The 26,483-nt window shown below is 43.4% G+C and overlaps 1 pseudogene; it reads left to right on the forward strand.

The window, feature by feature from the left end:
• Positions 1-26,483, forward strand: part of LOC119043610 (leukocyte immunoglobulin-like receptor subfamily A member 6) — a 144,443-nt pseudogene that overhangs the window by 40,257 nt on the left and 77,703 nt on the right.

Here is a 26,483-nt window from a genome sequence, read left to right on the forward strand (position 1 = left end):
ACGATCACAGCCGTAACAACACAAACACACACAGCCTGCCACGTGAGCGCAAGCCAGGAGGGCCTGTGCCGGGAGGGAGCTTGCCAGACGCAGAGCTCTGCACAGTGCTGTGTAAACCCGAAAGTAATACCTAATAGTGACCGGTCACATTTTCAGAAACCAAAACTACACCCAGCACGGCGTCCAGTCTGCTGGGCCCCTGGGTGGACTCGACAGCGTCCCGCCTACCACCTCAGGGTATGCGCTCTAGAGCCCAATACCAAAGAGGCCCATCCTCGCCACTGCAGTTACTTATTCAGCTGGAGCTGTCCTTCTGGCTTCTGACCCAAAACTCCTCCAAGGGAGATCTCGCTAGGGCCTCCAAAATGTGGCATCCACCAACGCAAGCAACAAATGGTCGGAAGCTTTCAGGGGTTTAAGATGGAACTTTATTGGCCAAAGCTTTACCTGCGCAGGGGAGAACTCTAGGGGTGTCCAGAGACACGGTGCCAAAATGGCTGCAAATAAGAGTCGCTGCTGGCACGTACAGCCCAGGGTTTTTATTGGGGTGAGCAAGCAAGCAAGCAAGCAAGCAAATACAGAAGCAGACATAGCTGTTAGCAATTGGCTATCTCGAGAGAACACACATGGCTATGCTCTCTGCTTGCAACAATGGATACTTTTCTGCAAAGACAAGGTCATGCAAAGACAAGGTCATGCACAGGCGGTTTATCTTGTTCAGCACTCTTTGTACTTTCTGTACTTTCTATCTTCCTTGCTGAGGCATTCTGGAGCCTGCCTTGGGTTCCTCTTGGCTACTTTTATCTAATTTCGGGCCTAACACAGGGACAGTCCTCAACATAAGAAATCTTGGCAGCTGCAAAGAAAGTCCTGCAATACTTGCCAAAGGGTAAGCCTGCCACAGGCAGCTGGGACTCCACACAAGGTCCTCTGTGCCTTCTGGTTCCTACCTAGTCCCAACTGAATCGCCAAAGTGTGTAACCGGATGCAGGTCAGCTGAGACTCCAGTCGAGGTGCTCTGGGCCTTACCAGAGTCCCCATTTTACCATCTGGAGTCACCAAAAACTGTAACTGAACACACGTCCAGCTTCCTGCTAGTACAAAAGCCAATACTCGAGAACTGGGAGCTGATATAAAGGAAAATATCATTGGGCCGTGTGTAAGGCACACCCACATTTATGGCCAAAACTTTAGGAAAACAGTCTTTCATAGATAAAACTGATTGTCATATTCCAGTTTATTATTTTCCATCCGGGTGTTGTTTTTGCTTTCTAGAGTTACACTCTTTAACACATACGCATAAATATAAGAATTAAAAACATTTATATAGATACGGAATTAGTACTACCCATCTCTAATGTGCATCCTTATTTTTCCCTCAAACATTTGGGCAAAAAAAGTGCACAATATGCACTGCAAAATTTGGGAGTTTTTTTAGATGCTGGCCATCTGGAAGTTGGGGGACTCGTGCCACAAAGTCGACCTGCACATCTCATTGGAGGAAGAGCGTTTTATAAGGACAGAGAGGGGAACAGAAAAAGGTGTTCAAAGAAGGTTGAAAAGTTCTATACATGCAGATGAACACATTCTATTCCCAAAAGGATGGTGATGGACTGATGTTTATCATCTTGATTTATGAGGAGGTAGCCAGTGCCGCAGCCCGCTGCGGCAAGGGTGGTCGTGAGGCTGAGCGAGGGACTGAAATAAAGGAGAGGACCAAATGCTCTGCTGGCATAAGGCAAGTTTATTGCGCAGTCTTCTGGCTTATATACAATCTTGGATACAAAGGAGAACAAAGGAGAAGGCTTCTGGCACGTAGCTCACTTCCTTGACCTACAAAGTTTATCTCTTCCCTTAGAGTCCGGACGTTCCCAAGCTAACATACTTTCTTGGTACATGATGCACAGGCCAAAGATATGAGTTGCTGGGAGAGGCGGCTAGTTTCTCAAGGGGTCAGAGAACTGTTACAACCCAAGATAGCCCTGAGGCCAGAAACCAGGCCCAGTCACCACACCCGCAGTGCTAGACCCTATCCTCGATCCCTCACAGGCCTCTTGGGCTCCAACATCTCCCCCTTTTTTACTTTATATATAATAGTGGAATTTCGTTTTTGGTCATATCCAATTTTTGCCGCTTCAGGTCGACATATAAGTCGTTCATTTGGCTTACAAAAACTCGAATAACACAGGGTATCAGCAAGAGGATCAAGAGCATAAAGATTCCAACACCAATTCAATTATACATGAGCTGGTTAAAGGTAGGGAACTGCTTAGCTAAGGCTGACAGAAAATTCTGAGCGTCTCGAGCAATATCGACATCTATAGGGGGTGCTACTGTCAGGTCTCGGATTTCCTTGTGTAGGGCAGCAAGATCTAAGGAAGTATTGCAGTTATGCCAAATACCTAATAAATGGTTACGTATCTTATTCCAAGGAAAAGTGGTAGAATTGTAAAGGAAGGGGGTAACACAAATGTGAGAAAACATGGCATGACACTTCAATGAGGACCGAACTTCAAGAGAATTCAGTTCTTCCCCTACGACTCTGATGGTGTCATAGAGGGCATTCAACTTTTGCTCTATCTTCCGATCCCAATCTTCCTGAGTCTGAAGAGCTACAGAAATATTATGAGACAATTCATTAACAAAATTCGCTGTCTGAATTCCTTCTGTTAGGGCAATAGTAGCCGTGGCGGCCGTGGCTATAAGAGTTATAAGGGCAGCTATTCCTGTAATTAGCATTCCAACAAAGCGTTTGGAGCGAGCTAATATAAGTTCATTAGCTGCTCGAATGACAGCGTAACCAGGATCATTGAACCAGGGAATAGTGAGGTTAACAGGAACAAAAGAAAAGGGCTGTTTAACAACAGCAAAGGCGCTTACATTCAAGGAGGAATTAAGACAATTGGTTAAAATGCAATCGTGTCAGGTTAGATTATACATGGTATTCTGAGCAAGCTGCAAATTCCCTGCAATAAACGCGAAGGGGTCAGGTACACAAGCTATGACAGATACATTTTTCTGGGTTCCGTCTACGGAGATAGCGTCTTGTGTTCCTATATGCATCCAAACTACTTGTCTCTTGGCTACGGTGACATATTGGAGGGAGGCGACAGCCTTCCAAAGCATAGTCTGATAGGTCCGATTATTCTTTGTCTATATTCCATACAGCAGGTTCATGGGCCTGTAGGTCCCTTCTCGGTAATCACTCTAGTCACAAATCACTTGATCACAAACGGTATGGTTGAGATGACAAATTCTCCGTGCCGGGCCCCACTGGCTCTGAGAGGGCATTCTTTGCTTGCATACCAGGATGTCAGGAGGAGGGGACCCCTGGCCAATAGTAGTGGTGCTCACATTTCTATGAAGATAAAGCATGTCCACACCCCAGTGAGGTCCATCAGTGAAATTACCATCCCAATCAGCATATCTGGAGATAAGAGTACAATTTCTTGGGGTCGAAGAAAAGCAAATGGGTTGAGTAGTAGACAAGCCGGTATAATTATACTTAGCTGACACGGGCAAGATATGCCTGGAAGATGGCGGGCCTAAGACCTGGGTATTGTTCACATATACAGGCACAAAATCATTGTCCTCCCAAGTACCTGGATGCAGGACGGGAGGATTGGGAAGAAAGGCCCAGTATTCTTCAGCCTTCACTTGAGTTTTCAGTATCCACAGGAGGCTCAAGATCAGCGCTAACCGCTGGAGTCTCCTCTGGGCTCTCCAGTTCCTCAGTAACATGACCGCGAGTCTTCTCTGGAGCTTCTTTATCTTGCTCTTGGGCATGGCGGACACACCTCTCGGGCAACCACCGTGGGTACTCAGCATCTGTGGGAAAAACACAAACATGCCCTCGGCCCCAAACTAGTACCGGGTCAGGGCCATGCCGAGACCCATCTATGGGGTCTTTCCAAAATACTTGAAGGTAGTGCCGCATGCGCGGCCCCCAGTGTCTGTCCGCCGCAGAGCGCCCATCCGAATCTAAAGTTAAGAAATTTAAAACAAATAAGGAATGAGATACAAGCAGTTTTGGAGAGTGGGGGCTATATCATCTCCCCCCTTTTAGTTTAGTAAATTGTTGTTTGAGAGAAAGGTGCGCTCGTTCGATGACTCCTTGTCCTTGAGGGTTATGAGGGATACCTGTTTTATGAAGGATTTGAAAGGAAGTACAGAAAGAGGCGAAGGCTTTACTGGTATAGGCAGGGGTGTTGTCGGTCTTCAAAATTTTGGGGATACCAAGTACTGAAAAGCAAGATAGTAAATGAGAGATTACGTTGCGAACGTTTTCGCCTGATAAAGGGGAGGCAAAAAGGAAATGAGAACAAGTATCAATAGTGACATGTAGATATCGGAGTGTGCCAAAGGAAGGGCAATGCGTAACATCCATTTGCCAGAGATCATTAGGCTTGAGACCTCGGGGGTTAACACCAAAATGGGGCACTGGAAGCAGCTGAGAACAGGTGGAGCACGACTTAACAATCTGTTGTGCCGCCTCTCGGGTAAGCTGAAATTGATACCGAAGAGATCGGGCAGATTGGTGGTGAAGGGCATGGGATTGTTGAGCACCTTGCTGCTGTGAAAGAAAGACATGAGTATGGGAGTCTGCGAGCGCATTCGATGTCATCAAAGGTCTTGGAAGAGATGAATGTCCCCGAAGGTGACCAACAAAGCAGGGGGCTTTTCGCTGTCGAAGCAATTGCTGGATGGAGTGGAATAACTGGAGAACCATACGATTAGAAGTTGTGATTAAAGGGACAGTTTCCAAAACAGTTAATGCATGGACAATATATTGACTGTCAGAGTAAAGATTAAAAGGTCCAGGGATAAGGAGGAAGGCCTGATGAACAGCAAAGAGTTCGACTTCTTGAGCAGAATTGGAGGCGACCTGCCAAACCTGGGATTTTTCCGGGGTGATTAGAACAGCGCGTCCATTAGATGAACCATCTGTGAATAAATTGACGGCGGAAGTCAAAGGGATGAGGGAGAGATTTCTGGGAAAGATAAAATGGGCTTGAGAGGCAAAATGCAAAATCTTGTCTTTCGGGAAATGATGAGAGACCTGTCCTGAAAAGCCTTCAAAGGCCAATGGAAAAGAATCATTCATGTTCATTAGCCAGGAAAACTGCTCGGAAGTATATGGTATGACTATAACAGGAGGGTCTCGTCTTAAGATTTGGATAGACACTTTGCGTCCCTGCTGAACTCGCTTGGCTACCAATGAGGCATAAGAGGCAAGCGCCTTCTTTGGCGTTGCTGGGCCGTGAATCCACTGGAGTACCCCATGCTGGTAGAGAGCTCCTGTCGGGGCAATAGAAGAAGGTATTATTAACAAGGACCAAGGTTGTGAAACATCACAGTAAGACAATTGGGCGGACTGAAGAGCGTCTTCCACCAGTCGTAGGGCCTGCCGTGCGCTCGTGCGCTCGGGGTGAGCACTCGAGGAGAGGCAGGACTGGAATCTCCGTTAAGTAAAGTAAAAAGAGGCTTAAGGTTGCCGGTGGTAAGTTTCAAAGATGGGCGTATCCAGTTGATTTCTCCTAGTAGGGTCTGAAAATCATGCAAAGTCCGTAGGTGAGAAGTATCAATCTGCAATTTTTGAGGCGAAAAAGTTAGGGGCTTAAGTTGGTATCCAAGATAGGAGTAAGGGTAAGCATTTTGGATCTTATCAGCTGCTATTTGCAGACCGAAAACGGCTAAGTCTTGTTTCATCCTAGAAAATGCTAAAATCAAGAGGTCATGATTGGAATGCGTTAGCAAGATATCATCCATATAATGAATGACTAAAACTGAGGGGAACTCATCTCGTGTTCCCTGAATAGCTTGTTGCACAAACTTCTGACACAAGGTAGGACTATTAGCCATACCCTGAGGCAAAACTTTCCATTGAAATCTTAACATTGGTTCCCGAAGATTAGTGGAGGGAACACTAAAAGCAAATCGCTGACAATCAGAAGAGAACAGTGGAATAGTATAAAAACAGTCTTTTAAGTCAACCACAATCTTATAAGTAGATGGAGGGATGGCAGCAGGAGATGGAAGTCCAGGCTGCAACGCACCCATGGGGAACATGGAAGCATTTACTCTTCTCAAATCTTGAAGGAGCCTCCACTCTCCTGACTTCTTTTTGATAACAAATATAGGAGAATTCCATGGTGACGTGGAAGGTTCAATATGTCCGGCAGCAAGCTGCTCCTGCACCAGCTTTCTAGCTGCCTCTCATGTTATTCCAAGCCTGCGAGCAACTTCAGACCTAGCTTGTCGCTCACAGCTCTCGTGATATTCAGCAAGCCATAACAAATAATCACCCCCAGTTAACACTGCCTTACACATAGTTTTCCAATCTTGCGGGGGAAGAGCAAGGCTCGCGATAGTTTCCATGGTAGCAATGGTGAAGGGGGGCGTAGCCCCATATTGGGCACAGGCTAATTTTAACTCCTTCAAGGTCTTGTAAGGAATAGGCTCATAATCTCGCCACTGTTGGCCCTGATCATTCTGCCTCTGAAGGACAGGGAAAATCTGTCTCTCGGGGGAGAAACCATCTATTGACTTCCCAATCTTCCTCCAAGTATTAATATTAATCGTTCCCTCTATAGGAAACCAAGGACATACTTGTTGGACAAAATCCACAAAACGATGGATTTGCCCCTTAGAGGTTGTGACACCTCGTCCCCTTAATAGGGTGCACAATACTTGTTCAAACAACTCCCCTTTCGGAAGAGTGGGAATTCCCCATTATTATGCTCTCCAACACCGCTCCCTGCTACTTTCACTTTTACCTTACCGGGCCCCCGTAGCAGCGGTCCTCTCGGGATCTCAAATCCTCACGATTCTGGACTCTTCAGGTCCCTGTTCCGGGCGCCACTCTGCCGCAGCCCGCTGCGGCAAGGGTGGTCGTGAGGCTGAGCGAGGGACTGAAATAAAGGAGAGGACCAAATGCTCTGCTGGCATAAGGCAAGTTTATTGCGCAATCTTCTGGCTTATATACAATCTTGGATACAAAGGAGAACAAAGGAGAAGGCTTCTGGCACGTAGCTCACTTCCTTGACCTACAAAGTTTATCTCTTCCCTTAGAGTCCGGACGTTCCCAAGCTAACATACTTTCTTGGTACATGATGCACAGGCCAAAGATATGAGTTGCTGGGAGAGGCGGCTAGTTTCTCAAGGGGTCAGAGAACTGTTACAACCCAAGATAGCCCTGAGGCCAGAAACCAGGCCCAGTCACCACACCCGCAGTGCTAGACCCTATCCTCGATCCCTCACAGGCCTCTTGGGCTCCAACAAGCCAGAAACTACCCAGAACCATCTTCTGGAGAACAGGCCCTTGTAGCACAGGCTTCCCCAACTAGGCAAGTTCTAGAAACCCATCTGAATCAGTGCACCAGCTGGCATTGTTGTGAGAGGCTAGATTCAAATTCAGTGAATTTTTTTTAAGTAAGTCTCTTTCAGCATGTTTTCCCAGTTCCCGATGGGTGATTTACAAAGGCACCTGCCCTTACATCTCTGAGTGTTCAGCAATTTTTGACCAAAACAGTAAGACCCCACACTCCCCACCTTCCCTACTCACCTGATCTATCCCAAGTCACATTTATTCATTTCTCTGAATGCAAAAAGGTGGAAAAACATTTTGCCAATGTGCAAGAGGTGAGACAAAAAAATGGAAGAAGCACTAAAAAGCACCAATATTGTTGAGTTCGATAACCGTTTTCCATAGTACAAAAAAGTCTCAATAGGTGTACTGCATCTAATGAAGAGTACTTTGAAGGTGACTGACGTTTAAACATGTAAATGTAGAAAAACCTTTACAAATACATTCTGGGTTTTATGGGTCTCCCCTGTAGTCATCCAGGATCCAAGTCACTGCTACACTACATTTTCTTATCTTCACCTCATCCTGCCTCTACAGTTGAAGGTGAGCAAGCCTCCCAGAGCTGGGATGCCTGAAGGTCGGAGTCTATATATTTTCCATTTTTACACAATATTAAGCAAGATCAGGGGGGTCTAAACCACATGGCCAGCAATATGCTGGGGGAGGGAAGGTTACTCTGGGGATGAGATCATTACTTTCCCAGTTTTGCCCACTGCTTGAGGCTTTCTGCCCTGCTGACCTTTCATATCTGGCCTATTGCCCTTGTTCTGCTCACGTCTGTCTAGCTGCCTACCACATTCCTGTCTCAAGAATTCTTGGCCCTGAATCTTTCAGGGAAAAGAGTTGTAGAGTCTCTTCTGTAGCTTCTTCCTGCTGAAGAGGGATGACAGAGATCCTTGCTTTCTGTCAGAGGAACGAGGCCTGGGCATGGAAGGAGGTTGAGATGGTGTCCAGAGTCAGCAAGGGGTGGTATTCTCTGAGTACAAGGAGGGCTTGTTGTACCCCAATGGACACAAACTGTATCACAAATCTCAATACTATGGAGGCAGAAACTATAATGACAAGAACTATGATGAATGGTTCGATGGAAGGAAAAACCTTTTACTTCTCAATAAATCTAAGTGAAATGATGAGAGGAAAAAATGAAGTATTAATTTTGAGGGCTATAACCAAATATCTGTGAAAGCTAGAACATTTTAGGGTATTGTTCAGTTTACAGGTAGCAAATAAAACTGGAGTATAATATTCACAACTATATATTATAGTCTACTAATGCACAGTTGCCCCCTACAATCACCTTAATTTTAATCACAGAGCCAGATTAAGGGCAATTTATACTGCCTTATTAAATTATCTGCATAAATGTAACAAGAATAGCATTGACCATATAGGGTCTCTGGAGTCTTCTTTGCTGAAATCTCTTATGGAATCCACAGGTTGAGCTCTAATTAGGCCCCCAAAGCAAAGGAGCTCAGCCACCTATTGCCAGCAGGCTTTTCCAGAATACTGTGAGTTCAGGTCAATTGCTGAAGTTCTGCAGGTCCCCCATCATGTCTTGATGTTCTTTTCAATGCCTTCTTCCACGAAAGGAACGTTTGCTTTACCTGGAAAGATGATCATGACCATGTGAATAAGCAATGTACCATGATGTTTCTCCATAGGGTTTTCATTGCCTTCCCAAGTCAATCCTAATTCCTTAAAGCTTTATGGTGGCAACCACAGTCTGCACATGTCCCTAAACGTGACAGTGCAGTCAAAATTCTGTATTAAAACCACCACTGGAAACTGGTTCTATGTGTCTTGTCATCAAGAGAACAGATAGTTATTGGGTTCATGCAAACAATCATATTGCCATTGAAGTAATAATATACCTTCAGAGGTGCCATAAAGGCTTAATAATGATCATGAAGGTATTATTTATCAAATTGTTTTAAGAAAAAATAGTTTATTTACATCTGGAAAGCACATGAACAGTGCTTGTCCTTCTAACAGAGTGAAAATGAACCAAGCTGCAAGTCTGTATTGGCTTACTTTTGATATTTAACTCCATTTATTTAATTGAATTCATTGTTCATCTTAACCACAGGACTTTCGAGATTTCCTCTCACAAACCTTTTACAACTTTCTTATTTCCTTTAAGTTCATCTTTTTTGGCTTCCTGAGAAATGACCAGTGTTAAAAAGCAAGACAAATAGAAAAACAAGAAACAACCAGTTTTAGAAAAACTCTTTTTTTCTACTTTTCCAAAAATACGTCTCTACATGTTACACCTTCTACTACCAAAGTCACACAATTTCTTTAAAATTTAATAGATTTTTAATGTCTAGAAACCTGGAGTTTTAGTGACAAGTAAAATGTAAGCAGTTGGCATTTTTCATATTGGAAAATACAATGCATAACTTTTACACATGCAGGGTCCTCCACTGGCAACCATACTCACACTTTTTAAGAAACATACCTCTAGTAATGTATGAGACATTCATTAACAGCTCAAATGTGTGTTGTAGCCAGTCTGTAATAATCAGGGGGTGAACGTAAGATATGTCCAGAAATCAATGTGTTAGTATTCTGTGTTCCCTTAAAAATCTAGGTATTTAATAATTTCTATCAAAACATTCACTTAGAAAGAAGCAGCTGAAATGAGTTAAATCTATCTGCTCACATGGCTAAGGTTTTTGTCATTTAATAAGAATTGCCTTCCAAACCACATCCACCAATACATTAAAAAGATCATACACCATGATCAAGTGGGATTCATTCCAGGGATGCAAGAATGATACAATATTCACAAATCAAGAAATGTAACACATCCCAAAAACAAAACGAAAGACAAAAATCACATGATCACAGCAATAGATGCGGAAAAAGCATTTGATAAGGTACAGCACCCACTTATGATAAAAACACTCAGCACAGTGAAAACAGAGGGAGGTTTCTTCAACATAATGAAGGCCATATATGAGATACCTACAGCAAACATCATATGCAATGGGCAAAACCTAAAAGCTTTCTGCTAAGATCAGGAACAAGACAAAGATTTCTCCTTTCACCACTTCTATTCAACACAGTTTTGGAAGGCCTAGCCACAGCAATCAAACAAGAAAAAGAAATAAAAGTCATCCAAATTGGAAAGGAAGAAGCAAAACTGTCATTGTTTGCAGATGACATGATGGTATACACAAAAAATCTTATAGATTCCACGAGAAAACTGCTTTGCCTAATAAGCGAATTTGGCAAAACAGCAGGATACAATGACAATATTCAGAAATCAAAGGCATTTTTGTACACCAAGAATGAAATATCAGAAACAGAAATCAGGAAAAAAATACCCATGTGCTATATACCAAGAAGAAAAATAAAGTACCTAGGAATAAACCTAGCCAAGGAGGTAAAAGGCCTGTGTTCAGAAAACTATACAACAATGAAGAAAGAAATTAAGGAAGACACAAACAAATGGAAGCATGTACCCTTTTCATGGACTGGAAGGATTAACATCATCAAAATGTCCATAGTACCCAAAGCAATTTATAGATTCAACACAATCCCTGTTAAAGTACTAATGACATATTTTGCAGATATAGAAAAAACATTTCAAAAATTTATATGGAACTATGAATGACCTCGATAGCTTTAGCAATTTTGAGAAAGAAGAACAAAGCAGGAGTTATCACAATACCTGATATCAAACTCTATTACAAGGCCACCATAATCAAAGCAGTCTGGTACTGCATAAGAACAGAGGCACAGGCCAATGGAACAGATCTGAGAGCCCTGAGATAAACACAAGTCTCTCTGGTCAATTAATATTTGACACAGGGGGCAAAAGCATAAAATGGAGTAAAAACAGCCTCTTCAATAAATGGTGTTGGGAGAGCTGGACAGCTACATGCAAAAAAATGAAACTCAATCACCAACTTACACCACACCCCAAAATAAATTCAATATGGATAAAAATATTTAAAATAAGTTGCTACACCATAAAGTCCTAGAGGAAAAGATAGGCAGGAAAATCTCAGATACTCCACATAGCAACATTTTTACTGATATGTCCCCTAGAGCAAGGGACACAAAGGAAAGAATGAACAAATGGCACCTTATCAAATTAAAAAGCTTCTGCATGGTCAAAGAAAAAAAACATTGAATGAAAAGAGAACTAACTATATAAGAAAACACACTTGCCAATGATACCTCTGACAAGGGTTCGATCTACAAAATATATAAAGAATTCACATGACTCCACTCTAGGAAGACAGACAACCAAATTTTAAAAATGGGCAAAAGACCTGAACAGACACGTTTCCTGGGAGGACATACAGAGGGGCCCGGAGCCATATGAAGAGATGCTCAGCATCACTAGCCATGAGAGATGCAAATTAAAACCACAATGACATACCACCTCACACCACTCAGAATGGCCATCATAAGCAAATCAACAAACAAGTGTTGCAGAGGTTGTGTAGAAAAAGGAACCCTGTTGAACTATTGGTGGGAATGTAGAGCAGTGCAGCCAGTGTGGAAAACAGTATGGAATTTCTTCACAAAACTAAAAATGGAACTGCCTTTTGACCTGGCAATTCTGCTGATGGGATTATATCCTAAGAATCCTGAAACACCAATCCAAAAGAACCTATGTACCCCAGTGTTCATAGCAGCACAATTTACAATAGCCAAGTGCTGGAAGCAACCTAAGTGTCCATCAGTAAATGAATGAATCAAAAAATTATGGAAGATTTACACAATGGAATATTATGCAGCAGAAAGAAAGAAAGGAGCTGCTGCCCTTTGTGACAGCATGGATGGAACTGAAGAACATTACACTAAGTGAAATAATCCAGGGGATGAAAGAGAAATACCATATGATCTCACCTTTAAGTGGAAGCTAATCAACCAAACAAACAAGCAAGCAGAATACAATCAGAGACACTGAAATTAAGAACAAACTGACAGTAACCAGAGGGGGAGGTGGGAGGGGTAATGGGGAGAAAGGGAGAAAGGGATTCCAAGAATGAGTCTAAAGGACACATGGATAAAACTAAGAGTGGGTGGAATCAGGGGAGGAAGGTGGGGATGGCTGGGGTGGGGGGTAAATGCCGACAACTGTACTTGAACAATAAAATAAGTTTAAAAAATCCTAAAGAGGTCATTTCATTTGTTTCTTCTTCTGATTGTTATTATTGTATACAAACAGGACACATACGTAGACATTAATTTTTATTTTTAAAAATTGCCTTCCAGAAAATTGGATTTTTTGTTGTTTTTCAAGGACAGTTGTCTCCATTCCTCTAACTCTCTCCTGCCCCACACACTCCCACTTGCATTTTAAGAGATGGCCCACATAAGAGTTTTCGAAGAAGACCAGGAGTTTGCATCTTAAGGATACAGGGAAAGAAAAGCCACTCCTCCTAACTAGACTTATGTATGTAGGTGTATATGTGTGCCTATGTGCACATGTGTATGTGTGACTATGTGTATGTATGTGAAACCATGTGTGTGTTAAATCAGACTAAATACCACAAAGGTGTAACTCTCATGGTGTAGGACCTTGCAGGCTGAGGAATAAGGCTGATAGACAGCTGACAGGGTACAGGAGACGGAATAAGGTGAGGAGGGAGATTCAATTGCAGATGAGGCTGGAAATCCAGAGAATGACCAGGACCTGCAGGATGATACCAAAACTCTGTGGAGACACAAGGCCTGAGTTGAAGATGTTGGAAAATTCTAAAAGAGAAGGAAGTTGAGCAGATGTGGGAGTGTTATGCAGAAGTGGGTTTCTGACCAACTGCATACGGGCAGCCAATGAAGAACAGGCTGGGGAGGGGACCAGAAATGCCCTACCCAGTTTCCAGAGCCAGGGCAGTGTTTCCAGTGTCCAGCTCCCACCAGGTTGAGCTCCCAGATGGGCACACTTGCTCTCAAAGCCAAGTGTGGGTTGGGTGCTTGTGGCAAGTCTGGGTGTGTGTCAAAAAGGTAATGTTGATCTCTGAGCTTCCAGACGTCCTTCAGCCAAGCTTTCAAGTTAGCAAGAGGCAAGATCTGTAAGTAAAACTAACAGGGGCTCCATATGGGGCTGATGAAGATCCTGGGCAAGGTAAGAGGGCAGGGTGAGGGATGGAGGGTGGGAAGACCTTGAGGTGTTCTACAGGCAGAAGAATGTAGAAAGCAAGGAGGGGTGCGGGGAGGGCAATGAGTCCCAGCTAAAGGCATAAATGCCTGTGCCCAGCCCTCAGGATCTGCACTGGGGGCGCCCTCTCCTGCTCTTCATAATGAAGCAGGAGGTTCTCAAAGCCTTCTCAAGGCTCCACTACAGAATTTCACTCTTGAGCCCTCTCCTGCTCAGAGCCTAGATCGGCGGACTTCCTCCTGGCGGCCATGTTATGTTGACTCCTCCCCTCACATCCAGAAATGCCTCCCCACCAGCGCCCAGTATGTGCACTTAGGGCTGCACCCTCTCCTGCTCTTGGTCTAGAGGCAGGAGGCTTTCAAGCCTTCTCAAGGCCCCGCTCAGAATTTCACCCTTGAGCCCTCTGTATCCCGGCTCTCACTGCTGGCACCACCTGCCCCGTGAAGCTGCCTTCTCAGCTCCTCATGGGTTCTCTGCAGATCGGGACTCCTCCCTGCTTGGAGCCCAGGCCAGAGACTCACCCCAAAACAGGAACGAACACATCACAGAACCAGCCCGCAGACCACGTTCCAGCTGGGCAATCCTTCCTTCTCTCAGTTTCACATCCATCTTCTTTGTCAGGGTTGTGGAGTGAGCACGTTGAGGAAATCAAAATTTTGCACAAGTCATTGATTGTATTTTAAGAGTCATAGAGATTAAAGATATGCAAGCAGGTTTCTGAAGAAAAATTTAAGGATACGCAAGCAGATGCAGTCTCTTCTCATCTTTCTAATGCAATGTGATATTTTGTAGTGCAACTGAAATTTTGTCAACTACAAATATCAGCAGGTCCTTGATTAGATCTGGAGCGTCTCGGTCTAAGTCGTTCACAATTAGCTCCATTCCATGCGCTATTAATTGGCCTCTCAGGAAATTCCACACGATCTTGGCGACCTCGGCAAGCCCTGCCTCCACTAAGGGGTGCATGACTTCACCCTCGCTGATTTCGGCCGGCTTTGGCGGTATGGCAGGAAAGTTGGCTTCTTCCTAGAGAGAAGTAGGCCTCGCCCAGAAGGAACTCTCACCGCTGAATGTGCATCAGGCCGAGTACCCAATGCCCCTTGAGCCTTTGCGTCACGTGTGACCCCAGGTCGGGCGCCCTGATGACTAAGCAAGGAGGCCAGGCAGGGGGTGGGGCGAGGCAACAGTGGAGTGGGTGATGCAATGAGAGGCCTGGTGGATACCCGGGCAGCCTGGAGCTGTTCAACGATAGGAGCAAAGTACGTTTTATATATGAAGACTGACCGTTTGGCAGGCATTTTAATGTTGTGGTGGGATAAATGGGGTCCCACAAGAGCAGCCTTTGTACCCAGAAGTGGAAGCCCGTCCACGTGGCACAGAGGGTGGGTGGGGCGCAGCACCACACCCGTGCTGACCTCCGAGACTGTTGAAACTCCACATCCATTTTCGCTTTGAGGTTGAGGAACAGGCTCACACAGATGTTAAAAGCCTTCTTTCATAACCCTGACTGCGCGTTTACTGTCACAGGCCCTTAGGAAGCCACAGGCCCTCCCCTTGCTGAGGAGTCCTCCTTGCAGTGGAGTCCAGGTCCCAGCTGCTGTCCACTGGCGCTGGGCCTCGGGGCGGGCTCGCCACCTCTCAGCTGACATTGGTGTGCGCAAGCACGGGCTTGCTTTGTTTGCTTCACAAATTCGTGTGTCCATCTGAAACAGAGTTCAAAACAGGTCTGTGAGGTGGAGAAACAGCCTCTACCATGTAGGTTGCCTTGCATTTTGAGCATCAAGTTGAATCCTAGAGGATCTTCCCCACAGGTGGCCAGTTGAAAGGGAGGATGTGCTCCTGTGCACAGTGGGGGTGAGGACATTGTAAAGCCGGGGAAGGGTTTGGGCTGGTGGCTCATTTTGGGATTAAGTGAATGTCCTGGTGCCACAGAGGAGGGGGGGCTTTTTTAAGAGAGGGAGTAAGGATGAGGCTGAGGACTGTGAGGGGAGGGGCAGAACTAACATTTGAGGGGGTGGCCACTGACATTGTGTGGATGAAGTGCAGGGTGCTGTTCTTCCAGACTGGGATGGGTTAAGATGTGCAATATGGAGACTGGAGGAATAGAGAAAACTCAATATGACTTTTGAAAACTCATCTCGGTGCCCTGACATTAGGGACAGAAGGAGCCCCAGATATGCAGGCCAACAGAGGACATGGGACAGAAGCCAAGTGGAAGAAGAAGATGGGCATCCAGTGGGGTCTGTGAGCCTGGAGAGTGAGGAGGGAATGGAGGTCTGAGGGCACCAGGAACACGGGAATCCTGATCTGAGGGTGTTTGAGGACTTGAGTCTGGAAGGGAGTTTGAGTGGGAGGAAATGAGACTCGAAAGGGAATGGGATGGCAGTGAGTGGGAAGGTGGTGAATGCAAAGTGGGGAACGAATAGAGAGCAAGCCATTTGCAGAGTCAGATCCAAAGTTTTACAGTGTCTACCTGTGAGCAGGATGATGCGTGCAGCTTGCAGCAAAGCATGGTCTGAATTCACACATTTTCAGCATTTTTGGGAGCACTGCAGAAAGGTAAAATGTTGCCCTTCTTTGAAAGTCTTCCTTTATCCCAGTACACAAGCTAGCCATGTCCCGATGATTGGTATGAGACTGTGTTAAATCTGAATTGGTGTTTGGAAAGGTTGGGGGTATTGTGGATTGGCCAGGGATTACGGTAAAGTCTGAATAGCTGCTTGGACAACTAGGGGAATTGTGGATGGTTTAGGGATGAAAGTGAAGAATAGACTTCCAGGAAGTCCAGGAAGCTCAGAGAGTTCCAAAAAGTTGGGCCCAAGGTGGAACACACCAAGGCACATCAAAATTACATTAGCCAAGATTAAAACGAAGGAGAGAATCCTAGAAGCAGCAAGAGATAAGGGGACAGTCATCTACAAAGGAGTTCTCATCAGATTGTCCTGATTTCTCAAAAGAGACCTTGCAGGCAAGAAGGGGGTGGAAAGAAGTATTTAAATCATGAAAGGCAAGGACCCACATCCAAGAATGCTCTATCAAGCTTTCATTTAGAATAGAAGGGCAGATAAAGCACTTCTCAGATAAGGTCAAGTTCAAGGAGTTCATCATCACCAAGCCCTTATTATATGAAATGTTAAAGGGACTTATCTAAAAAAAAAGAAGATAAAAAACATGTATAGTAAAATGACAGCAAACTCACAATTATAACGAACTACACCTAAAACAAAAACAAAAATGCACTAAGCAAACATCTACAACAGGAAAAGAACCATAGAAAGGCAGATCACATGGAGGGTTAGCAACAGGGGAGTGGGAGGAGAAGAAAGGGGCAGAAGGTACAGAGAATAAGTAGCATAGATGGTGGGTAGAAAATAGATGTGGAGGGCAAGAACAGTAAGGGAAATGTAGAAGCTAAAGATCTTATGACACATGGACATGAACTAAATGGGGGAATGTGGGTGGGAGGGGGTGTGCGAGGTGGGGGAATGGAGGGGGGAAATGGGACAACTGTAATGGCATAATCAATAAAATATATTTAAAAACTTTTTGGACTATGTGCTGTGTTTTCTTTCTTTGTTGACTCATCAGAGTGAATTTCTGTGAGCCCACAAGGGAGGGATGTGTGTCAGGTCACAGTGCTGGAGTGTTAGGTAGGTGCCAATAGCTTAGACCAGCTGTTCTTGTCTAATTCAGGGGTGACACTTCCATTTGTGGCAAATGCTGCTCTCCTCTCCTGTCCTCATGTTGGTGCATGTGATAGCACCCAGGTCATCATGAGGAGTCCAACCTATCTGGACATGTTATGCAAGCAGGTCATGAGTGTTCTATGCTGTAGAGAACATGGCCTCATTCCACATCTTAGCGTCTGCATGTGATTCTCTTACTAGGTCCCAGCAGAGGCTTCAAAAATCACCTTTCATCCTTCTAACGTGTAGTCACAAGTGTAGTAACCTGTTGTTTACTCTGGAGGGTACACCCAGCATGGCCCAGACTGTTGGAGCCATGAAGGCCTCATAGATGTAGCTGGTCCCTGAATGGTTGAAATTGTGGTTGGTCCTACAGCTCATGGAGTGCTCATGCTCCGCTTAAATTGCTGATCACTAGAGAGGATTCTGTCAGTGGCATCATTCTTCTCAGTGGATGCCACTGTCCTCACTTGTGTTGTCGTTCATCATCAAGGAAGACACAGGCCAAGTGTCTTACTAATGCACTCAGAATACTTGCCATTTCTGGTTCAGATGGTCTGATTATCATATTCTCATCAATATAATGGACCAGCAATTTTCAAGTGGGGTGTTCTATGCATTTTTATAACACGTAAAATCCAATTATTTCGTCAGGGCACTGACCTCCTGTCCCTTAGATTGTGAAATAAGAAATGCAACAGCTAACACAACAATAGCTGTCAGGTGTAATAAACAAATATTGTGCCTAAGTTCTTTTGTCAGATCAGCAAAAAGTGTAATATATTTTTGGTGTGCTGAAGAATCTCACCTATTAGTTTATGTGAGCCATGAGATGAAAAAGGTTAGAAATTGGTGTAATGGACAAATGTGATATCCTGCAGGTTGTACAGAATCCTATGGGTCACACAGGTGTTGAGTGAGAAACTGTGAATGTATGTTGTTGCTGGTGCCTTGTAAATGCACACTGTCACTGACGGACTACTTTATGAGTTTTGGAAAGTGTGTATTTTCAAATCAACAGCCTCGTAGCACATATGGGAGGTTATGTGATTACCTGCCCTGATGATACGCTTGTCACAGCAACTACAACTGTGGTTTAAATTAGGTTATATTTGTGGTAATGCACTGTAACCTGCCATTATCCAACAGCATTGTGGAGATGTAAGACTAATGAATTAAATGGGGTGTGATGGGAACCATGACCCCTGCATCCATCAATTTGCTGGTGGCCCTAATCTCTGTCATTTGCCCTGGGGCACGGTATGGTTTTTTGTTTTTTGGGTTTTTTTTAGTAAATTGTCAGTGCAGGGGATAGATTGACAGAGAAGTATGCACTAAAAACCAGTGCAGAGAAGTATGCACTGGTTTTCTGTATGGTGATTCCTGGTACAAACAAGTTGAGAAACCACTGTGAGCCTTCTCTTTTCGGTTCGGTTCATCCTATCTCTTCTGCTCTGCAGCTGGTCCCCTGACCACCAGATAGGTCCACAGACACAGTGGGGCCAATGTAAGATTAGTGTGGGCAAGGAATTTATGGATTGTGTGATCCTTTTTATGCCAATATTCTCAGCAGGATCCCTGGTAATGCTTTCCTCCCCAATGTCATGCCAACCAGGGCTGGATGTCAAAGAGCTCTTAAAAGATTTGTGTATGCTATTTTCCCAGTGCTACTTCCCTAAATAATGCCTATAGGCCCCTTCTGAGATGGACTGTGGATGCCATTGTGTACAAGCCTTGGTGTTGTAGGAATCCTCTGTATGGTGACCGAACATTTATCAATCAAGGATTTTGCTGGGAGGATTTTTCAGGTCTTAATTGAATGAAGGATCACAATTTGTTTTGGGGCAGCTGACCTCAACTTTCTGCTCCTCCATTCTTCGTCACCTCATTGTGTTTCTTAAGTGACACCTTCTTGGCCTTTTATATCTTTTATTCCTGAGGACACCATGCTCTAGAATTCATGTCTGCAGACCAGGCTGCATTCTTTTTTTTTTTTAATTTTATTTAGTTATTTTTCAAGTACAGTTTTTTGTCTATTTTTCCCATCCCAGCTTCCCCCGCCCCTTGCTCCCCACCTCCCTCCCATTTCCACCCCCCTTAGTTATTGTCCCTGTGTCATTTATACTTGTTCCTCTAAATCCCTTCCCTTTTTCCCCCTTAAATTCCACCCCACTCCCCTCTGGTCGCTGTCCCCCTATTCTCTATTTCAGTGTCTTTGTTTTTATTCTGCTTGCTTTTTTGTTTTGTTGTTTAACTTCCTGTTAAAGGTGAGATTATATGGTATTTGTCTTTCAACACCTGGGTTGTTTAACTCAGCATAATGCTTTCCAGTTCCATCCATGCTGTTGCAAAGGGTAGTAGTGCCTTCTTTCTCTCTGCTGCATAGAATTCCATTGTGTATATGTACCATAATTTGTGGATCCATTCACTTACTGATGGGCACCTAGGTTGCTTCCAACTCTTGGCTATTGTAAATTGTGCTGCTATGAACATTGTGGTGCATAGGTTCTTTGATATTGATGTTTTAGGATTCTTAGGATATGATCCTAGCAGTGGAATTGCTGGGTCAAAAGGCAGGTTGATTTTTATTTTTCTGAGAAAATTCCATACTGTTTTCCATAATGGTTATACCAGTCTGCAATCCCACCAACAGTGAACTAAGGACTCCTTTTCCCCACAAACTCTCCAACATTTGTCGTTTGTTGCTTTGTTTATGATAGCCATCCTGACTGGTGTAAAACCTCGTTGTGGTTTTAATTTGCATCTCTCTGATAGCTAACGATATTGAGCATCTCTTCATGTGTCTCTGGATGTTCTGTATGTCCTCCTTGGAGAAGTGTCTGTTCAAGTTCCTTTCCCATTTTTTATTTTTATATTTTTTAAAATTTTATTTAGTTATTTTTCAAGTACAGTTTTTTTGTCTATTTCTCCCATCCGAGCCCCCCCCACTTTGTGCTCCCCACTTCCCTCCCATTTCCCCCCCCCCAGTCCTCATCCCTGTGTCTTTCAAACTTGTTCCTCAAAATCCCTCCCCATTTTTCCCCTTGAATTCCCTTCCGTCTCCCCTCTGGTCACTATCCCCTTGTTCTCTATTTCAGTGTCTTTGGTTTTTGGGTTTTTTTTTTCTGTTTGCTTGTTTGTTTTGTTGTTTAGCTTCCTGTTAAAGGTGAGATCATATGGTATTTGTCTTTCAGCACCTGGCCTATTTCACTCAGCATAATGCTTTCCAGTTCCATCCATGTTGTTGCAAAGGGTAGTAGCTCCTTCTTTCTCTCTGCTGCATAGAATTCCATTGTGTATATGTACCACAATTTTTTGATCCATTCACTTACTGATGGGCACCTAGGTTGCTTCCAACTCTTGGCTATTGTAAATTGTGCTGCTATGAACATTGTGGTGCATAGGTTCTTTGAAATTGATGTTTTAGGATTCTTGCGATATAATCCTAGCAGTGCAATTGCTGGGTCAAAAGGAAGGTCGATTTTTATTTTTCTGAGAAAATTCCATACTGTTTTCCATAATGGTTATACCAGTCTGCAATCCCACCAACAGTGAACTAAGGACCCCTTTTCCCCACAACCTCTCCAACATTTGTTGTTTGTTGCTTTGTTTATGATAGCCATCCTGACCAGTGTAAAGTGGTATCTCATTGTGGTTTTAATTTGCATCTCTCTGATAGCTAACCATATTGAGCATCTCTTCATGTGTCTCTGGATATTCTGTATGTCCTCTTTGGGGAAGTGTCTGTTCAAGTCCTTTTCCCATTTTTTAATTGGGTTCGATGTCTTCCTAGAGTGGAGTTGTGTAAGTTCTTTGTATATTTTGGAGATTAAACCCTTGTCTGAGGTATCATTGGCAAATATGTTTTCCCATACAGTTGGTTGTCTTTTTAATTTAATACTGTTTTCTTTAGCCATGCAGAAGCTTTTTATTTTGATGAGATCCCATTTGTTTATTCTTTCCTTTATATTCCTTGCTCTAGGGGACATATCCGTAAAAATGTTGCTGCGTGAAATATCTGAGATTTTCTTGCCGATGTTCTCCTCTAGGACTTTAATGGTGTCACGGCTTACATTTAAATCTTTTATCCACCTTGAATTTATTTTGGTGTATGGTGTAAGTTGGTGCTCAAGTTTCATTTTTTTGCACGTAGCTGTCCAGTTCTCCCAACACCATTTGTTGAAGAGGCTATCTTTACTCCATTTTATGTTACTGCCCCCTTTGTCGAATATTAATTGACTGTAGAGAGTTGGGTTGATTTCTGGGCTCTCCATTCTGTTCCATTGGTCTATGTGCCTGTTTTTATGCCAGTGCCTGGCTGTTTTGATTACAGTGGCCTTGTAATATAGTTTGATATCAGGTATTGTGATCCCTCCTACTTTGTTCTTCTTTCTCAAAAGTGCAGCTGCTATTCGGGGTCGTTTGTGGTTCCATATAAATTTTTTTTAATTTCATTTAGTTATTTTTCAAGTACAGTTTTTTGTCTATTTCTCCCATCCCAGCCCCCCCCCCGCCCCATCTCCCCACCTCCCTCCCATTTCCTCCCCCCCAGTCCTCATTCCTGTGTCTTTCATACTTGTTCCTCAAAATCCCTCCCCATTTTTTCCCTTAAATTCCCTTCCCTCTCCTCTCTGGTCGCTGCCCACTTTCCATATAAATTTTTGAAGTGTTTGTTCTATGTCTGTGAAATATGCCAGTGGTAGTTTGATAGGTATTGCATTGAATCTGTACATTGCTTTGGGTAGTATGGACATTTTGATTATGTTAATTCTTCCAATCCATGAACACAGTATATGTTTCCATTTGTTTGTGTCTTCCTTTATTTCTTTCTTCAGTGCTGTGTAGTTTTCTGCATACAGGTCCTTTACCTCCTTGGTTAAGTTTATTCCCAGATATTTTATTTTTCTTTTTGCTATATCAAATGGAAATTTTTCCTTGATTTCTTCTTCTGCTGATTCATTGTTGGTATACAAAATGCCTTTGATTTCTGGATATTGACTTTGTAACCAGCTGTTTTGCCAAACTCATTAATTAGTTTGAGCAGTTGTTGGGTAGAGTCTATAGGATTTTCCATGTACACTATCATGTCATCTGCAAACAGTGACAGTTTTGTTTCCTCCTTTCCTATTTGGATGCCTTTTATTTCCTTTTCTTGCCTGATTGCTGTGGCTAAAACTTCCAATGCTATATTGAATAGAAGTGGTGAAAGTGGACATCCTTGTCTTGTTCCTGATCTTAGTGGAAAATATTTTAGATTTTGCCCATTGAGTATGATGTTGGCTGTAGGTCTCTCATATGTGGCCTTTATTATATTGGGGAATGCTCCCTGTATTCCCACTTTGCTGAGTGTTTTTATCATAAAAGGGTGTTGTACCTTATCAAAAGCTTTTTCTGGGTCTATTGATATGATCATGTGGTTTTTGTCTTTGCTTTTGTTTATGTGATGAGTTACATTTACTGATTTGCGAATATTGAACCATCCTTGCATCCCTGGGATGAATCCCACTTGGTCATGGTGTATAATCTTTTGAATATATTGTTGGATGTGATTTGCCAATACTTTGTTGAGTATTTTAGTGTCTATGTTCGTCAGTGATACTGGCCTGAAGTTTTCTTTCTTTGTTGTGTCTCTATCTGGTTTTGGAATTAAGATGATGCTGGCTTCATAAAAAGAATTTGGGAGTTTTCCATCCTTCTGGATTTTTTGAAATACTCTGTGAAGAATAGGTATTAGCTCTTCCTTAAATGCTTTGTAGAATTCTCCTGTGAATTCATCTTGTCCAGGGCTGTTGTGTGATGGGATTTTTTTGATTACTGCTTCAATTTCATTTGCTGTTATTGGTTCGTTCAAGTTTTCTGCTTCTTCATCATTGAGTTTTGGAAGATTATATTTTTCTAGAAATGTGTCCATTTCCCCTAGGTTTGCAAATTTCTTGGCATACAGTTCTTCATAATAATTTCTTACGATCCCTTCTATTTCTGTGGTATCAGTTGTAATCTCTTCTCTTTCATTTCTGATTGTGTTTATTTGAGTCCTCTCTCTTCTTTTCTTGATGAGCCTACTTAAAGGCTTGTCTATTTTGTTTATCTTTTCAAAGAACCAAATCCTGAATTCACTGATTCTTAGAATTTTGCTTTTAGTCTTTATGTCATTTAGTTCTGCTCTGATCTTGGTTATTTCCTTCCTTCTACTTGCTCTGGGCTGTCTTTGTTGTTGTTCCTAGAGTTCTTGCAGGCATAGGGTTATTTATAATAGTATTAGAGCAACAATCGTATGACTGATTCTATGAGATTTGTCTGAATAGGGGGTGTAGAGCTTCGGGTAGTGTGCTAAAGGAAAACAAGAGGTGTGAGATATAGAAAATTAGAGATATGTTGTGGAGAAAATAACAGAGGAAACCTGTCAAATAATACAATAAAACCAGCCAAGACTAAGAAGCCTATACAGAAGGAGGAGGAATACAAAGATACTAATAGAATATAAAAGAAGTGAGAATAATGAAAAGAACTAATACAGGCATGCTGCAACTTGTGGCTTCTCTGCTATAGCAAAGTGAACTTTGTCTCTTTGTCTCTATTGTTGAGATGCCCTCTCTTTGGGTCCCACTCTGGTCTTTTCGCAGTTCCCAGTTGTTTGTGTCTCTTGTGGGTAAAAGAAAACAAAGCAACAAAGCAACAAAAGAAAACAACACAAAAAAAGGGAGGAGAAAGCGATAAGTTTGGGAAGAAGGGAAGAAGGACAAAAACAGGAAAAAAAGAAAGGAGAGGATCAAAGCATTGAAAGATAAAGCAAGAATAAAATTAAAAATCTATAAGGTTACTAAACAAAACAAAACAAAATAACCCAAACAAACAAACAAAAACCCACAAAACAAAACCAGAAAACTTCCCTTGTTGGTTTTGAACTGTCCAAACCGGTCTTTCTGGTTGCCGCAGGACCTCTCTGTGGGCTGGGCTGCCAGCACGTGCCAGCCAGGCTACCAGACTGGGATTCGGGCACCCGCGCACCCACCAGACTGCCTGGGTCCCTCGGTCTCTGGCACAGTACTTCTCCGCTGCCAGGCTGGGTGGGAAGCAAGCCAAGCCGTCGCAGGAGAGCACCTCAATACACCTTCCAAGAAAAAAAAAACCAACTCTTTCCCGACAGCCTGCCTCTCAGCCCAGCCCAATCCCCAGCCAGACTGGTGGCAACAATACACCTCTCAAGTCTCCCGGGCAGGCGACCACCAAGTCTGCAGAGGGACACAGCTCTTTGTTCTTGTTACTCTCTGCTCTCTGTAAACTCAAGCAGACAGGCCTCTGCCTGGTGCTGCCCAGATGGGGAGGGAGAAAGCTGCTGACCCACGCTGGTAGCCTACCCAGGCTGCTGGGTACCCCGGGTCCCGTGGATGACTCCTCGGGCACCGGTCCCAGACCCACCACGACAGCGGCAGCACTGGGGCCGCCCACCCGTGGGCACTGGCCCCACCGCGGCTCCTGTCTCCATTCAACTCCCCGATGCCACTGACCTGCCGCTGACTGGACCCTAAGCGTCCATCACAATCGCTGCTCTCCCAACTTCATAATCACAATCGCTGCTTCTCCCAACAGATGTGGATCTGTTAGTTGATTTCGCTGTTTCTCAGTAGCTCTGCCAAGATTTTCACCCACATGTATGGGAGCTGGAATACGCTCCATCCTACTCTGTCGCCATCTTCCTTCCTGAGATTGGTCTCCATGATTTTGAATGTTTTGAGTTACTTCTTTGAGGTTGGTTTCTAGTTTGAAGTCATTTTGATCTGAGAAGGTGCTTGATATAATTTCAATTTTCCTGAGTGTATTGAGGCTTGTTTTGTGACCTCCCATGTGGTTTCTAAGTATTAGATAGCATCCTCCTTTGTCTCTTTTTATGGACAAAGACCAGAGGGTAGGAAAGAGGAGATAAGGAAGGAAAGAAGAAGGGCTTAGTTAAAGAACAAGTATAAATGACCCATGGGCATGGACAACAGGGTGGAGGTTGACTGTGGGGGGTTGGTGGGGTGGGGGAGAACAATAAGGGAAAATTGAGACAACTCTAATAAATCAACAATAAAAATAATGTATTTTAAAAGCTTCATTGAGATATGACTCACCCATATAAAGTGTGCAATTTAATTTTCTTATTGTGTTCACAGTTGTGAAACCATCACTGTTCTCTAAGGAGAACATTTTCATAGTCCCTGAAGAATCTCCAAACCAGTTACCAGTCACCTCCAATCCTCCCACCATCTAACCCCTGCAATTCTGTCTATTGCAGTCTTTTCATGTAAGTGAAATCATATATGTTGTATGTGACCTTTTTGTCTGACTTCTTCCACTTAGCAGAATATTTTTAAGGTTCATCAATCTTGTAACATGGGCAGTGTTTGGTTCCTTTAAAAAATGTCTATCCAAAGATCTGTCCATTGCATTTAGAGAAAGAGGAAAGGAGAGAAAGAGAGAGGGAGATGAGACAAAAACAATTGGTTGCCTTCTGTATGCACCTAGCTTAGACTAGGGATCGAACTCACCACTTGAGTATGTGCCCTAACTGAGGATAGAACCCATGAACTTTTGGTGTACAGGACAATGCTCCAACCAAATGAGCAACCCAGCCGGGGATTTTTCCTTTCTTTCACTTGAAGAAGTAATATTCCATTCTATGGACACACCACGGTAGGGTTTTCTTTATTAATTGATGGACATTTGGGTTTTCTTCATTTTCTGGCTATTATGAACAATGTGCTATGACTACAGGTGGAGCTGCTGGGTCCTATTCAACTCTGCTGAACACTTTGAGGATCTGCCAGAACATTATCCAGGCAGCTCATACAGGAAGTGAATGTGGATTTCCTTCATCTGTCTGTGAGTCTGATCTGTTCAGAGGGTGTGCAGTGCAATCACTTTGTAGTTTGTATTTGCATTTCAGTTCTGGCTGATGATGTAGAGAAATTTTCATGTGCTTATGGGCCATGTGTCAATCCTCTTTGAACATGTATGTATTCACCTTCTTTTCAGATATTTAAATGGAGGTGTTTTAGTTGTCTTCAACTATTAGTTTTGTGTGTCATCTACTATATATTCTTGATACAAGTCCCTTATCAGATATGTGGTTGACAGATTCTTTTTTGCCCATTCTATGGGTCATCCTTCCACTTTCCTAATGAGTTCCTTTGAAGCAGAAAGTTTTGAGGAAGTTCTGTTAATCTAGTATCACTCTTTAAATATGATTTTCTCTGAATCATATATTTTGTGGCATTTTCATAGCCATGATCAAAGCAATGGTCGCACAGAGCATGTGGTGCTAATCAAG

This window comes from Artibeus jamaicensis, unplaced genomic scaffold (assembly GCF_021234435.1).
Source record: "Artibeus jamaicensis isolate MK-2021 breed Jamaican fruit bat unplaced genomic scaffold, CSHL_Jam_final contig_47, whole genome shotgun sequence".
NCBI lineage: Eukaryota > Metazoa > Chordata > Mammalia > Chiroptera > Phyllostomidae > Artibeus > Artibeus jamaicensis.